Source organism: Pipra filicauda, unplaced genomic scaffold (genome assembly GCF_003945595.2).
Source record: "Pipra filicauda isolate LSUMZ 115617 unplaced genomic scaffold, ASM394559v2 scaffold309_size868695_pilon, whole genome shotgun sequence".
Classification (NCBI taxonomy): Eukaryota; Metazoa; Chordata; class Aves; order Passeriformes; family Pipridae; genus Pipra; species Pipra filicauda.
In genome coordinates, this window is record NW_024104431.1 from 699,918 (window position 1) to 714,715 (window position 14,798).

The 14,798-nt window shown below is 41.4% G+C and overlaps 1 long non-coding RNA gene across 4 annotated transcripts; it reads left to right on the forward strand.

Annotated features, from left to right (window-relative positions):
* The first annotated feature begins 1,226 nt into the window (after window positions 1-1,226).
* LOC114002528 lies at window positions 1,227-10,639 on the forward strand. 4 transcript variants are annotated; one of them, XR_005564309.1, is made up of 7 exons: window positions 1,227-1,291; window positions 5,341-5,422; window positions 7,276-7,423; window positions 8,125-8,202; window positions 8,658-8,994; window positions 9,314-9,422; window positions 10,522-10,639. It is a non-coding gene; the product is annotated as an uncharacterized LOC114002528 (long non-coding RNA). The 4 variants fall into 4 exon arrangements; XR_005564308.1 differs by having other exon boundaries at window positions 8,125-8,994; XR_003545899.2 differs by lacking the exon at window positions 8,658-8,994.
* The last annotated feature ends 4,159 nt before the right edge of the window (window positions 10,640-14,798 follow it).

The window sequence follows — 14,798 nt, forward strand, 5'->3', positions numbered from 1 at the left end:
TGCCTGGTTTATTAAACACAGAGAAATTGCTCTATATTTCTCTTCCTTCAAATTACAGACCTCCCCATCTCTGTATAACAACTCCTTTATCCTCACAGTGGCGAGGCTGTCACATAAATCTCACTCGTACAACAAGGAGGATTAATTATAGATCCAGAAATATACTTGCCCACATTCCCACCCCTCCACAGCCCACAAACTCCTCTGGCAATTAAAATATGTGGATTATGGGTTGCTTCCCTAGGGTCACTGGAAAGCTAAGGACAGATGCTTGGAATCCACTTGCTGTTGGGAATGCTGCTGCTCTCTGAGACATCAGCACCAAATAAATAAATAATTGAGGGTCAAGTTGGTTTTACTATATTTTGAAACCTCATGTTGATGCAACAGGACCTTGCAGTGCTGCAATAGGGCTGTGTTTGAAAAAGACAGCAAAAGTTTCACCTCATCTCAGCACCAGGCAAAGTCTCATGAGGTTCATGAATAGCAGAGATTTGGTGCAGCTCCAAAATGGGATTGTTGTACACTTGCCCAGGTGGCCTTCCCATGTCTTCAAAGTCATGGGAATCATTGAGTCACAGGCTGGTTTGGGTTGGAGGGGAGGAAGGGACCTTAAAGCCCATCCATTGCACAAAGGCAGACTGGGAGATGGTTCAGATAGGGTTTGTTTTCAGTGTTCTCTGTGATTGTCTCAATTTTAACAGAAGGGAGGAAATTACTTCAGGATCATGAGAAAGTTTATGCTAAGGACATACTTGATATTAATGGTCATTACAGACCTAAAGAGAGCCAGGAATTTTACTCTAGCAAACTATTCTGTGTGGGCTGAAAGTCCTTTTTATCACCTCTTGTTATGGTTGTAAACGTTGCAGCACCAGTTTCACAAAATGAAGTTTCCGGCCACTTGTCTGAAGAAAAGCGCCTCCTAGAATTAATGATATTAACATCACTCCTGGCCAGTTTAAAATATTCATTCTGCTGTGCTTGCTTTTATTTTCCAGTGCAGTTGATGCAGTGACGCTTCCCTTCCTCCTGGAGGGTTGGCTTTATTGCCAATACAAACTGACTGCTGCTGGGAGTGCTCCTAAAACTGGCTGCAAACAAGTATTAAATACAAACCCCCCCAGCTTCCATAGAGTTCTGTGTGCTGCTGATGTCACTATAACATCGTTCCCCACGGCCAGACCTGGCTGGCCCTGGGTCTCTGTATTCAGTGGCACACACGGATAATGGGGTATCTCTGGGGGAAGCTCCTGCTTTGGCATCTCCTTTTTGTTTTGGCTATACAAGGGTAAGATACAGCAGATTCCTGTTTTCCTCATGAAATAAGTTGGTGCCTGCTACCTCCTTTCTTCACTGTTAATTAGAATCTGCTAATTCTGAATACATACTGCCCCCCCCCCCCTCCCCCCCCAAGAAATGTAATCCGGGTCCCACCTCTGGACTGTGCTTTTCACATCACAGTTATCAGCCTGAATTTAGGCATCCTGTGGTGCAAATAGGTGTTGTTATTATATTGCAAGTAGCAAAGTACATATATTGAAGTTATTTATGTACATTGACATTATTTAACTTTGCAGCAATGTGGCAGAGACTAAACAGATGCGTTTGCCTTGAAATTCTGATATGTGGAAGAAAGGGGTGAGATTATCTACACGGATACTCTGTGCAGCAGTCTAAATTACAGTGATGAGCTCCAGAATCCTCCTAACCTTAAACCTCTTATTTAAGAAATGAGAGGTAGAAATAACCTGAATAACATTCAGCCTTCCAGCAACTGTGACATGTGGGGTTGTTTTGCACCCCTCTGAACAGATCACGTGTCTGTGAGGAGCAGCAGGGCTGGCACTGGGGATCTCAGGCCACAGTTCCAAAACCCATCTTGGGTTGTGTGACATTGTCAGGAGGGGAGCCACTGTCCTAATAAATCCATGGCTTAAGAGCTGGCAGCAAGGGGAGGGTTTTTTCCCTCTGAAACTGTGTAACCTGGCTATAACCTCTTGAGAATGAGCTCAGACCCAGGCAGTTTAGTTCTTGCTCTCGACTTTTCACATTTTTTTTCCACAGTCATGGTTGCCATTCCAGCAAAGACAGAAGTTTTAGCAGAAGTGCAACATTTGACATTCATTTTTCCCATCTTCCTTTGAAGCAGATGGAAAGGTCACTCTGGAATAGTGCTACTAAATTAGACCTACCTGGGGTCTGATACAGTTTAACAACTCCTTGCTGGTTTTTTGGCACATTAGGGGATGCTTAATTTGCCGTTCATAAAAATAGGTACAGACTTACATGAGAAGACTTTGATTAACAGAGCATGAGTTTATTTCATCTATTCTGATTCAATGTCACTTGAATGTGTAAAATCAGAAACAAGTGAAGGCAGAAGCAAGGAATTAGTGTTGTTTTAATACCTGTCACCTTTTAATTGATAGAATGATTTCTCATAAACAAATTATGGTCCTCAGCCCCTCTAAAATTGATGTTACCTGAACAAATACAAGACTCCCATTTAATCAGATATACCTGATGGGCTTTTCTATCATTCAGAATCTCAACTTTTGCCATTACTGCTGGTTCCAAGTTGAAGACGTGAATGAACAGTTAAATCCTGTCCTTAAGAGCAGTTTTACTTTAATCCACATTTTCTGGGCCTTTCCAATTTGCTGCAACCTGCATACAAAAAATAAGTGTGCACTAGAAAGACTTTTCAAATTCCTGCTGCTCACTATGAGACCAGAATATTCCGTATGGAGTAGGGAGGTTTATAGAGATTTTAAATATGCATTATAGATACTTAATAGGATGAAGGAGTGGATTTGCATTTAGATAGATACTGCTATTGCTATGAATACATAATAATTTTGAAACGAATTTTTGTAAAAGAGTTGCTTTAAAGGATTCTTAAAAAGAATTATAAAAATAATAAGTCTTAAATAACAGTGCTATTGTCTATTAATATCAAAGTAAGATGTATGTAAGTGGCTTCAATCCTTTTTGCAAATAGGGGTAGCGAGTAACTGAGGTGTTATTTGTCAAATGCATGTCAGAACAGGGAACGGAACCCAGAATTCATATTTGTAGTCTCACATCCTGCCTGCCTAGACCAGGGTGTCTCTAAACAGCTGCTGGAAAGGTGTCAGAAATGTGGCATTTCTGTGAAAGTCTGTGAGGAAAGTATATAGACCTTGCATAATAGGAGCTGCTGTTTTATTTATTCCAAGTATTCGAAGCCAACCACCAGTCATTTTTCAATCAGACACTGTTCTCCCAGGGGCTTGGACCCATTGCAGGAGTTGCTGCAATCCTGCCCCAGTCTTGCAGTGAGTTGTGTTCATGGGTTGCAGTCGCAAGACTTTTCTTCAACCCATTTCAGTGCCACCAGGCTGCCACTGGCTGACCCTGCTGCTGGGACAGGCAGCATCCAGCACTCCCACATCCTGTGATTTTTCCAGAATCCGTAGATATTTTCTTTGCATGGTTTCTGTAGCGAGCAACAAGGACTGACACCTGGGTCTGACTTTATTGGGTGTTAGAGGACAACAGAGACATATTTATGTGTATAAGAAATTACACTGACTACAGACATTGCAAAAACCTTTTTTTTTTGCCAAGAACGAGCCTGGTAAATTTAGTTTGGCTTCTGCGACATAAGATAAGAGTCTTACAGGTTCCATGTGTCCAAAATGAAAAAGCTCTAGAGGTCAGATCAGGCCCTCAAATTCACCCGTGCTGTGCCACCCTCGATGACCCATCTGTCACTTCCAATGGTTTTGTGTCACTGTAATGGACTGAAACTTAGTAAACAATTCTGTTTGTAGTTTCAGGAGATGAATTATAATCAGCGGTTCACTGCTTGGAGTTGTGTTACCTCTACAGTATGAGAAGGGGTGAAAAAAAATTGATTTTTAGCTGGTCAGTTGCTGTGACCAGAATCCAGCTCTCCTGAAGCAGCAGCACTGCGTGCAGTTTCATTTTCAGGGGGGAGGTGCACTTAATTGAAACCAAACAGCATATTTACCAGTATGGATCTCAGGGAGCTTGAGCATTAACTGATTCCATCTTTCAACACTGCTGAAAGCCAGATGACACGAGAGAGAATGTTCTGTTCCTTAATGGTGTAGCAAACACTTCAGGTTGACCATCCCAGAACTGCTTTCTCTGTTGGTGTGTTGATTCAACAACATGGGAACAGGAGGGAAAAGCAGTGGCTCAGCATGAACCATAGTTTGGTAAACAGCATTGGTGAACACAAGAGGAAAGGAAAACCATTCATTTAAAAGCTGGATCTCTCCGATCCCCCGATTTAGAGAAAAACTGCACAAACAGCCCAGCAGGAATCGAAAAAATCTGATTCTGTCTTTTGTCACCTGCTTAGCAGGTCGTCATCTGGTGATGTTACACATTTAGTGAGAGACTCCTTTTGAACAGTTTTATCTGTCACACATCAAGGCTGGTATTTTGGTTCTGAAAGGGTAGCATGGTGGTTGTGCCCAGCACTCACCACACTTCCACAGGGAACAGTACCACTTGCCAAGCAGTTCTGCTCTCAGATTGACAGCAAGGACACCAAATTCCAGCTCCACTGTGAGTCTCACAGCAAAATTCAACCCCAGTAAAATCTTGGAGCTTTAAAACTGATGCTTTCAGAAGATAAGCACAGGCTCAGATGTAAGGCAGTTTCAGAGCCTTGGCAGATGGCTACTGAAAAGTTGTTTCTGACAGAAAACTGAGATGAGCCACAGTGAGATGAATGAGTTGACACCAAGAGTTCAAGTGTGTGGTAGTTTATTTAGTGTGCAGTCAGCTTGATTTTCAGCCTGCTGTCTATACTCTCCTTGTGACTAAAAATAAACCTCCACGCACAGCAAAGAAAGTAATTTACTGGCACTTGGGCCCAATTTAAGAATTATAAAAGAAGGAAACATTAGTTGCATTTCTGTAAAAAGCACTTAATCAGCAAAGCAGAGTTCCTTTAAAACCTCAGAATGTTTATTTCTCCTTCCTTTTACTAAGCAGTCTTCCCCTTCAAGCCTGAATAATTGTTTCCCAATGAAAGACAGAAATAGTTTTAGAACAACTTTTACTAATGTTTACTGTGGCATATCGTGCTTATAAAATCTTTTTAATATGTAACCATTTAACTTCTGTTGGCAAGATAAATTCACGGTGGTACAGATATTTTGTAAATACCACACTAACTGAGCATCTGAGTCAGAGCAGATTGTAAAAGAAAATGGCCTTTGGAATAGACTCTGGGGTTTGCACACCACTAAAATATATTAGGCAAAAAATTTTAGGATGAACCAGAGTTGAGAGTTCAGTATGTTCTTCATGCTGCAGATGGCAACTACGTGCCCTGAACTCGTGTGGGGGCATTTCTGAGGTCACCAGCCATCCCTGGGGGAAGTGAGTCAGCAAAAGCGTAAGTGATTTCAACACCTTTGGTATAAATTCCATAGATTAGTAATATGAACTTTACAAAACTTTTGCTAATTCGGGACCTGTAAGACTTTCCACTGAGTGACTAAAAAAAATTATACACACGGCCACAATATTTGCATTAAAACAGTGTTAAGGACTCGAGCAGGAACAAGATTCTATTTTCCTGCTGCATTTGAAAAACTGTCCCTGCCCTAGGAAAGGTTGAGGCAAGACAGTAGCTATTATAAGCTAATTGAATGAAGAACATTAAGAATGAGAATAATTATATTATTGGGACAGAAATATATTGCTATTTATACCACAGTTCAAAAGATCTAGAAAAACATTTTTTGCAAAGGCAGATATATCTAAAATGCTTGTGTTGGTAAGCAAAACCAATTGGAAAACACCTCAAGGTGAAAAAAAAAGCTAAAAAAGCAGTTTTCAGGAAAAAAGTATCAAAAAAAAGACCTCCAGTATCTGGTAAAAGAGTAAGAAAAGCATGTGTGGTTTAAACTGGAACATTCTTTAGGAGGAAGCACAGAAATTTATATCTGAAGGCTAAAGAGGATGTTTTTTGCCATCAGTAATATAAGAAGTGAAGTTCAGATGTCATTACATGGCCGTGGCCTGTTAAATGTACCAAACATCTCTTTATATGACTGCAGAACTAGGGTCCAAAACTGCAGCCACCCCCTGACAGCAACCTGCACATCGTAAGAACAGAAGCAAAATGCAAATCCAAAATACACAGTCCTGGAGACTGTTCACGGTGGAATTCCCTTCTCATTCCCCAAAGGATTCAGTTCTCTGGATCAGCACACGGCAGTTCTCTGTTCACCCCAGTGGACAATAGTGTGACAAACCAGAAGGTTTTATCCCATTGTTCCAGGCAGTCTGCACATTAAACTCACACAATTATATCTAGAACAAATTGAGCACATGTCAGTTGCCCCAGACTTTAAGCACTTTAAAAGGCATCCACATGAGCCTTCTCAGAGGTGTATTCATCAGGATGCTCTCTGTTACAAGTGTTTCCCCTAATCCAAGACCCAAATACATAATGCTGAGCCCTACAGGCATTTTGCAGAATTGTGATTCTCCTGTGGGACTCTGTGGCTGCAATACAATGAATGGAATATATCCATTTATAGAGGGAGTTTTCCATCTGTGGCAGGTTGAAAGTGCTAATTCAAACGTCCTTCATTTCTCTCTAGCGTTTCAGGACACAACAGGATGAAAATCACTTATATGAAATACGACAAATGTTGAAAGCCAATACATTTTAGATCATTAAATTATGTCTGTAATTTCTACCTGCTATTGTCAGAGAAAAGATATGAGAAATGGGGTGTTTCTATGCAGTATTTCTGGGACATTCAATTATACGTGTATAATTTGCATGTTTGTATCTGTTTTACGCACCTGAACACCGACATCCAGTTGTCATTTGACTGTTAATCAACTTCTTCCCTTGTGATACGAAATCCAGTCATCATAAATTGCACAGAAGGTTTCATAACCTGCTGCAGTGCAGCCACGGTGGTGTTCATATTCCAACACAGCCACCCATGTTGCTTGGCCACACGCCTCTGGTCCGGATTTATGGAAGAAGCTAAAGAATTGGAGCTTGTTGTATATTTTATCATGTGTGAAAATAACCTTGCAGAAACATATGGTGAGGATTTTGTGGCAGCTGATGTGCAGAAGCAACCCTGAGATAACAGCTCAGGGAAGACCAAGCACTTCAGCTTGAGTTAAACACACTACGGTCAGCTCCAGGGGAGGGCTTGGGTCATAGCACAGTTTCACCAGGATAAATACAAAGTGCTGAGTCTCCTCTTTTTACTTCAGAATAGGTCCAACAGTTATTTATCCATTTATCCATTATTTATCCTGCATTTCGAGCAGTGAAGACCAAGCCTTCTGCAATATGGCCGCTTCTGTATTGGTTCATCCATTTCCAGGGGAAGTGAAACACAAAACGCCACTCTTTCTGCAGGTGAGTAGAGGGGATTTTTCAACCTCTGAGGGATGAAGCACTGTTGACTGGTCGTACTGCCCAGAAAAGTCCTGACCAACCAGTTCTGTCCTGTGCCAACCTCTTTAATTCGCTCATGTTTTTAATATGATCTTATTAATATCTTCATAGTAACATATTAATATTAATTAACATAACAGACATTTCTCTCAGTGACCACACTCATGATCAGGGTTAATATTTTTCAATTCTTAACATAATGTAGAAAGTCTTTCTGTCTCATCTCCTTTTTTGCACTCAGATTTCTAAAATACGTCTTGCTTACAAAGCCCTCACTACTAGATAGTGTTTAAATTCCATTTCATAGACTTGGTTTCATCCTACAAAGGCAACTTTAGCTGGCACAGCATGTCCATATTTGCATGATCTGAAATGGCCGTGCTTGACCTGCCCATTCCAGCGATACCTGGTCACAGTCACCTGAGTTATGAGAGGTGTTTCCCAGATAAACTACTGGTGACCAACCTCAGCTCAGCAGCACTGCGCTTCCCCCCCCCCCCCCGCCCCTGTGGCAGTGAGACCAGTCATTTTTAAGGGAGTGGTAATGATCCCAGCTTTGTGCTGAATCTCCTTTTCCTGGCAATAATCAGGAGGTAGATGTGATAACAAAGCCTGGGGCTCCGAGCCCAGAGTTTACTTTTGAAACTTTGGTGTCTGTGCAGGAGATCCTTTGTGTGGCTCAGACAGTGAAGATGCAGAACAACTAGGTGGAGATCACACATCCTCCCCAACTCCTTCAAGTACGTAAGATGTCCTCAAAGCCCACCCAGCGCCTCATAATCTGACCATTCTTTCCAGTCTGACTGTCCCTTACACAGCTTGACAGATGCAAACAAGATTTCCCTACTGTTTGCACTTCCTTTTATGAGTTATTTACTTTTTTTTTATCTGGAACCTGGATTTGAAGTGCTCCTGTGCTCACAGTTTTGATCCAAGGGAATCCAGTGGCTGGCTGTTTGTAGCTTACTCACTGTTTAAACAAGCCCATAGTTAGGCAAAGAGAACAACTAGCCTAGTTTACAGAGTTTAGTCTATCCTACACTGACAGAATTATCTCTTTTTTAACATGATTAGGCCAAAATTTACTGCAGTTACTGCAGTTGCCACAATAGAACAGGCAAGGCCAAGACAGGTTAAAATACTTCTGTAGGAAGTTTAATGATCTTTGAAAGCTGTTTGTCATTCTTTCGTTCAGAGTCCAGTCCGAGGATTACGTACTTAAAAATCAGCCCTTGGGCTTCAGGCTTCACTTTTCCATGCTGGTGACCATCCTTGTCATGTGGGTCCAGAAACAGAGACTTGATAAACCTTTAGCCCAACATTTCTTATGGCTGAGACACCAGGAGAAGCAGAGCCCAGCAGGTGATGGGGCAATGAAAAAAGGGATTTAACCTACACTTGAGTTCAAAAGGTACAGGGAGAGGTGAGGAACAGAACACAGGAAGGGCAGGAACAAATGAGCCAAAGAACTACACAAAGAAGTACGAATGAGACACCAAGCCATTATGAGTTGCTCCCTTGGTTTATGACAGGTAATTGTTTGCCTTTGTGTGCTCATAAATGCATTTAAAATAAACAGAACATTTCCTAGTATAGGCCATGGCACTGTTTTTTTCCTGGTAAAAGTTTTAAGAATACCATCAGAATATTTAGATGCTGACATGTAAAACTCAATAAAAGAGCTACAAGCCTTTTCCTGTTATTAAACAAACGGAAAGCAAATATTCAAGACTGGGATATATTCCGTAAGAGGATGTTCTGGGTTTGGTTGGTTTTTGTTTGGGTTTTTTACTTAAAAACATATATACTTTTGGCAACAAATTGATTCATTTTGTTTATTTCCATTCTCAGAATGTGATGATTTAGGCCTTTATCTTGATTTCCTTGTTATTTTGTCCTTCCGTCGGCTATGACACTGAACCTGGACAGCATTTAGGATGAGCTCTGAGACACAGTTCAGGTAATATATGAAGCCTGTAGGATTGTTTCTGTGCTTAAAGGCAGACAGCCATGTTAAAGCACATTCCTGGACCAGGCAGGGTCTAAATTAAATGGAGTGACACCAGATTTTCATTTTGTTATGTAATAAAAAAAACCTGTTCTGTTTTCTTAATATTGTAAATGAGGTAAAAGTGTTGGAGTCAAATTCAGTTTTAGATTTTACACTCACATCTACGAGAATTATAAATCACTAGAGCCTAGTTTGCATCTGGTGCTGGAACCTGCCTTAAAATGTTCTGGCACATAGCATTCCCTCAAATCTATTCTATCCTTACATTTAACAAACTGAAAATGCCTGGAAAACCAGAAGAAAAACAGTGAAAAAAAATCTGCTGGGTTATGCCTAGAACAGAATTCAATAACCTTAAATAAGGCCTTCATTTCAGCTCCTTGGAATTCCCGAGTATTTGAATGAAATAGCTGCTCTCTGACCTCTTATTAATGAATGGGTATGGAAATCACAAAAATTTGCAGTGAAGAGCATCTTGAATAAACAAACCTAGAGTTTTATTAAAATTGTGAGCGCAAACTTACATGCACAGGAGCATGACTGTGCCTTCCAACACCCATTAGATACTCAGGCAAAGTAGGTAAACATTAGCCATCAATATTTGAAGAGAAATGTAATGAGCAAAGCAATTATTTAACAATTATGCAGGCGGATCTAAAAATGTGAGCCACTGTTTTAAGGATTCTGCACTCAGCTGAATGCAAAACAGAGCTATGAATAGAGAAACTAGGGGGGGGGGAAAGCTTTTTCCAACTATTTATATTAACTGCAAGTTAATACAAAACACAGAATAATTTGAAAAATGATTAGGAAAAGAAAGGTTGTAAACAATCAGGGAGACAACAATCAATATGTAAAAAGTCTGCCAGCCTTAGAGGACCTGTTTGAGAGCCTAAGATGTGCAAGTGAAAAGTGGGTTTTGAGTGTTTTGTGCTAGATTTGGTGCCTTTTTAGACAGAGGCCCAGGTGCACACTTCCCTAATATGAAAATCTATCTTGTATTTACATCTCTCAATGGAGCATAGCAATTTTTCTGCTTTCTGCACAGGGCTGCTGCGGTCACTGAAGCTTTAATTGAAAATTGCTGAAACGTGGACACCTAGTGGAGACACCCCACTCTGACACTTCTCTTTCCAGTTGAAATACAATTTAAAAATGGACTTTTACTGATGGTCTTGCCTGAACCTGGAGTTTTGTCCTTGTTTCTCACTGCCCTGCCCAGTGCTCAGCCACATGAGGTGAAGGCGAGAGTCAGAATTTGACAAAACAGAAGCTGTACATCATTTACCAACTCACCCAGGGGATTGATGAAGCAGAAAAACTAATGACCTACAAAAGAACAAATGTTTCATCACCAAAAGATAAATAAATCTGATGTTGGAGCTCAAGGGCTGGGCAAAACTCAGGGGCTGTAAGTGCCCTTAATTGCTCCTGGAATGGCAAGCCCAGACTTTCTGCATTAGTTTCCATGGGGAGGAGGAAAGAAGTGACTTTGGGGAGGCTGAAAGATTTGATGCAGAGAAAATGAATGTTCACATCATTTTCAGATTCATGTAGTTTGTAATAGAAATTGGGAGCTGCCCAAAAGGACAAGGAGTGACTGTGCCCTGTGATGTCTCTGAGAGCCCTCAGGCTGTACCTGCTGGGATGGGATGGGATGGGATGGCAGCTGGATCAGAGGGTTTGTTACAACAATTCCTCATCCAAGTGTGTTTAATCTCCAAGAACACAAAAGCACTGTCCAAGTCTGAAGTAAGTATGCTAACAACATACTCATATTTAATGTTCTCTTTTCTCATGCTATTCATTTTACTGCTGTCCACCTCGGGATTTCTATTATGGGATTCCTTACTGGGTTGATGCTTGGCCAATATTTGTCTGACTTCTTGGGTTTTTTGTCTCCTGTGAAAACCATCTGAAACTAAGCAGAAACTAACCTTGATTTATTTCTTTAATAAACAAAATTAAGATACTGCATATTAATAAAAATGAAAAGTATTCCCTAGCTGGTTTTTTTTTTTTTTTAAGTTTCCAAAAACAGTCCCATATCTCTGTCAAAGTTAATGTAACCAGAATTTCCATGGGAATTTCTGTCAGTCTGGGGAAACTGGAACTGGCTAATGTAAATAACTACAGTCCATCCTCCCACTACTGTCCAAATCACCTTGTGAGAAAGAAAAGGGCTTTATTTAAAAAGGAGAGTGACCTCATGTTTCTTCTGTGGACTATAACTAGTACGGGATAAGAAAACTTCACAGGCACATTCTGTCGAAACCAGAGACAGAAATTATTATAATGACAAATCATTACTTGAATTTTATGAGATTCTATGCAAAACCTTTTTTCTTGGCATGGATTCCAAAATTACCTAAAGACACTACAAGAATAGATCATTCTTTTATGATTTTATGACTAACTTTCTTGAGAGTGCTACATGGGCAAAGAGTTTTACAAGCTGACATTTCTGGTTTTTTTAATAAGCCTAAGTACATAAAATATGTATTTAAAGAGTACCTGGCCTGTATGTTTTGGCTGAGATAGGACTGAGAATTAACTTCCCAACTCCCTGTAAAAGCTCCTAAGCATCCTGGAAACAATCACCTTGGATACCAAAATTCCCTGCATATGGAAACTTAATTTTATGGAGTAGAAACTCCATAGCATGATAATTGGTTAATATCAGTTGTTAAATATTAGTTAATGTAATAGTAAATTAACTCCTATTTTATAAATGGAGTGTTTCATACAAATAATTCCAGATGAACTCTGCAGTGCAACAGTCACTGTGGAAGGACACAAACCACAGAGAGGCTGAGAGCACAAAATTGTAAATGTTATGCAGATTTGAAAGGAAATTACCACGTGTGTGGTCACAGGAGGAGTTTAATAAGCCTGGCAGGGAGAGCATGTCTTGCCACTGTAACTGGTTTTCAGCTCTACTCCTCCACCATTGCCTGAGAAATCCCGTAACAACACAGAGCAGAAGCATTTTCCTCCTGGGAAGACATTGCCAGCTCAGAGGGTTTCCTGTGGATGCACTTATGTCCCACATGGTACTATGCTATAGAATAAACATATTTATATCCATATAGCATGGAACTTCTAGGGGAGGCAACATAAACAATGGGACACAGCCAGACAACACCACTGAAAATCAGGCAGCAAAGACAACTGTGTCAGAGTTGAAGGCAATGCATTTCTAGAACTGAAGGCTTCCAACCATCATGATTTACAGAGTCATATTAGGCTTGTCAGAAAGCTGACATTGGTTTGGACCTTAACTTAATAATGCAGTAATTCAGCTGAGTTTCAAGAAATAGTAAGCAATTGAAAACTCTCATTAGAGCAATGAATCAGCCAGAGACAACACCAGATAGTCTGTTCTCAGAATGACATTCCTGAACCGAAAGACTGTAACAGGGATGGAAAGCTGAAAGATGACTTGGCAAAAGCTGCAGGTGTTCAGCCTCTGTAGGGCAGCACAGAGCCATGGATTCTCTGCCGCACTGCAGAGAGCAGGAACACTCCTGGAAGGAAAAACAAACCCTGAAAACTCCCAGGAAAGGGATCTTCAGGGCTTTTAGTGCAGTCCCCTGTCTCGAGGCAGGATTAACTTTACTTGTAGTGGTCCTGGAAGATGTTTGTCTAACCTGCTCTTAAAATTCCCAGTGATGGGCACGATTCCTCAGTGTCATCCTCACCTCACAGGTACAGTATTATTTTGCAGTGTGACCCCCTTGCTCCTCCTATATTCCAGTAGTCATGCAGAACAATGCATGACCCCTTCGTTGCAATGGTCTCTTTTGCCCATTTTACCATTTCTAGACAGTTATTTCAGTCTTTCCTCACAGATCACTTGTCCCTCTTGCCTTGGCTCCTGGCAGCAGTGTGATATTTCTGCCTCTCTGTGATTCACTCTGACCTTGAGGGTTGCTGTTCAGAGCCTCTCATTTAGGTGCTGCCCAAACACCAGTTCATCACAAAAAGAGAGCTGCAGACATTTGTGAAAGTGTCTGTACAACTATTGATATTCTAAAAGAAATGTGGCATGACTTGTCTAAGAGAGCTTGTCCTTCAGATAGCAAGTTCTGGCTGCAGCACAGTCTGGGCTTATCATCAGAAACAGGAGCAGATATTGGGTTGAAGGAACAGGGGTGTGATTAGTTAATTGAGTGACTGGCATATGCTGCTGGTCCCTCTCAAGGCTGCTCAGAGATAAGGAGATGTGAAGGAAAGCCAGTGACCTGTATCTCTGTGTTTTGTCTCCTTCTCCCTGTCATGCACATCTCAGAGTAACGTCTGCACAAGGAGAAAATACAGATATATCCAGCACAGATAAACTCCACTTCCATTGAAATGAGGCTTGATTTGACAAATTCAGAAGGAATTTTGAGTGAGTAACAATTTTGATGCCAGCTTTCATCTTGTTACCTGCAATATTTTAACACTGGGTATTTTAATGGTACAACTCTAAGAACGAGTCTGAAGTTATCAGAGTATTTCTCTCTACTTTGGTGACAGGAATACAACAGGCCCCTCTGTGGTTTAGCTTCAACATTTTGTATGTGAATCAGCATTCAAAATAAATTAACATCTTGAGCTGGTATAGAAAGTGAACCTCTGTAGGCAACAGCCGTAAGAACACAAGCTTGTATTCTCATGGTTTGTGCTGTATTTCCTGTGTGGCCTTGTAACCATTATTCCCTGCCCCATGACTCACTGGTCTGCCTGTAAAATGGCAGTGGGAGATAAAACACCTCATAAGAATGATGTGTCTTTACAACTTTTCACCAGTGAGTTCGCTGATCTCTCTGTTGGGAATCCAAATTCTCTACTGAGAGTGTGTCCCTGGAGCCAAACTGGCTTGATCCTCTTTGTGTGTGACAGTGGTACCTCCCAGTGTCACCTCAAAACAAGAGCAGTTGTACGTAGGTGCAGGTGTTGTGTGGGTTTGATGGGCAAGGCTCAAGCTGTGATTCAAAACAGAAGAAGGGATGTCTGCTCCTCACTGAGCAGTGAAAACACTTTGCATTGTACTCAGGTACCCGGTTTTATGATTGCACGAGCAGGTCCTCCCGAGCCAGCCCTGGTTCCCTGGGTCAGCCAGAGCTGTGTTATCCCGGGTGCTTCCTGAGCCACAGCCGTGACAGGCATTGTTACGGAGCCAAACCATCCGCTCGAGCGGAGCACCGGCTGTGCCTCACCTCCCCCGCTGTGCAATGGCATCTCCGTGTCCCACGGCCAGCACCGAGCTCACCGTGAGGGTGCAATGGCATCTCCGTGTCCCACGGCCAGCACCGAGCTCACCGTGAGGGTGCAATGGCA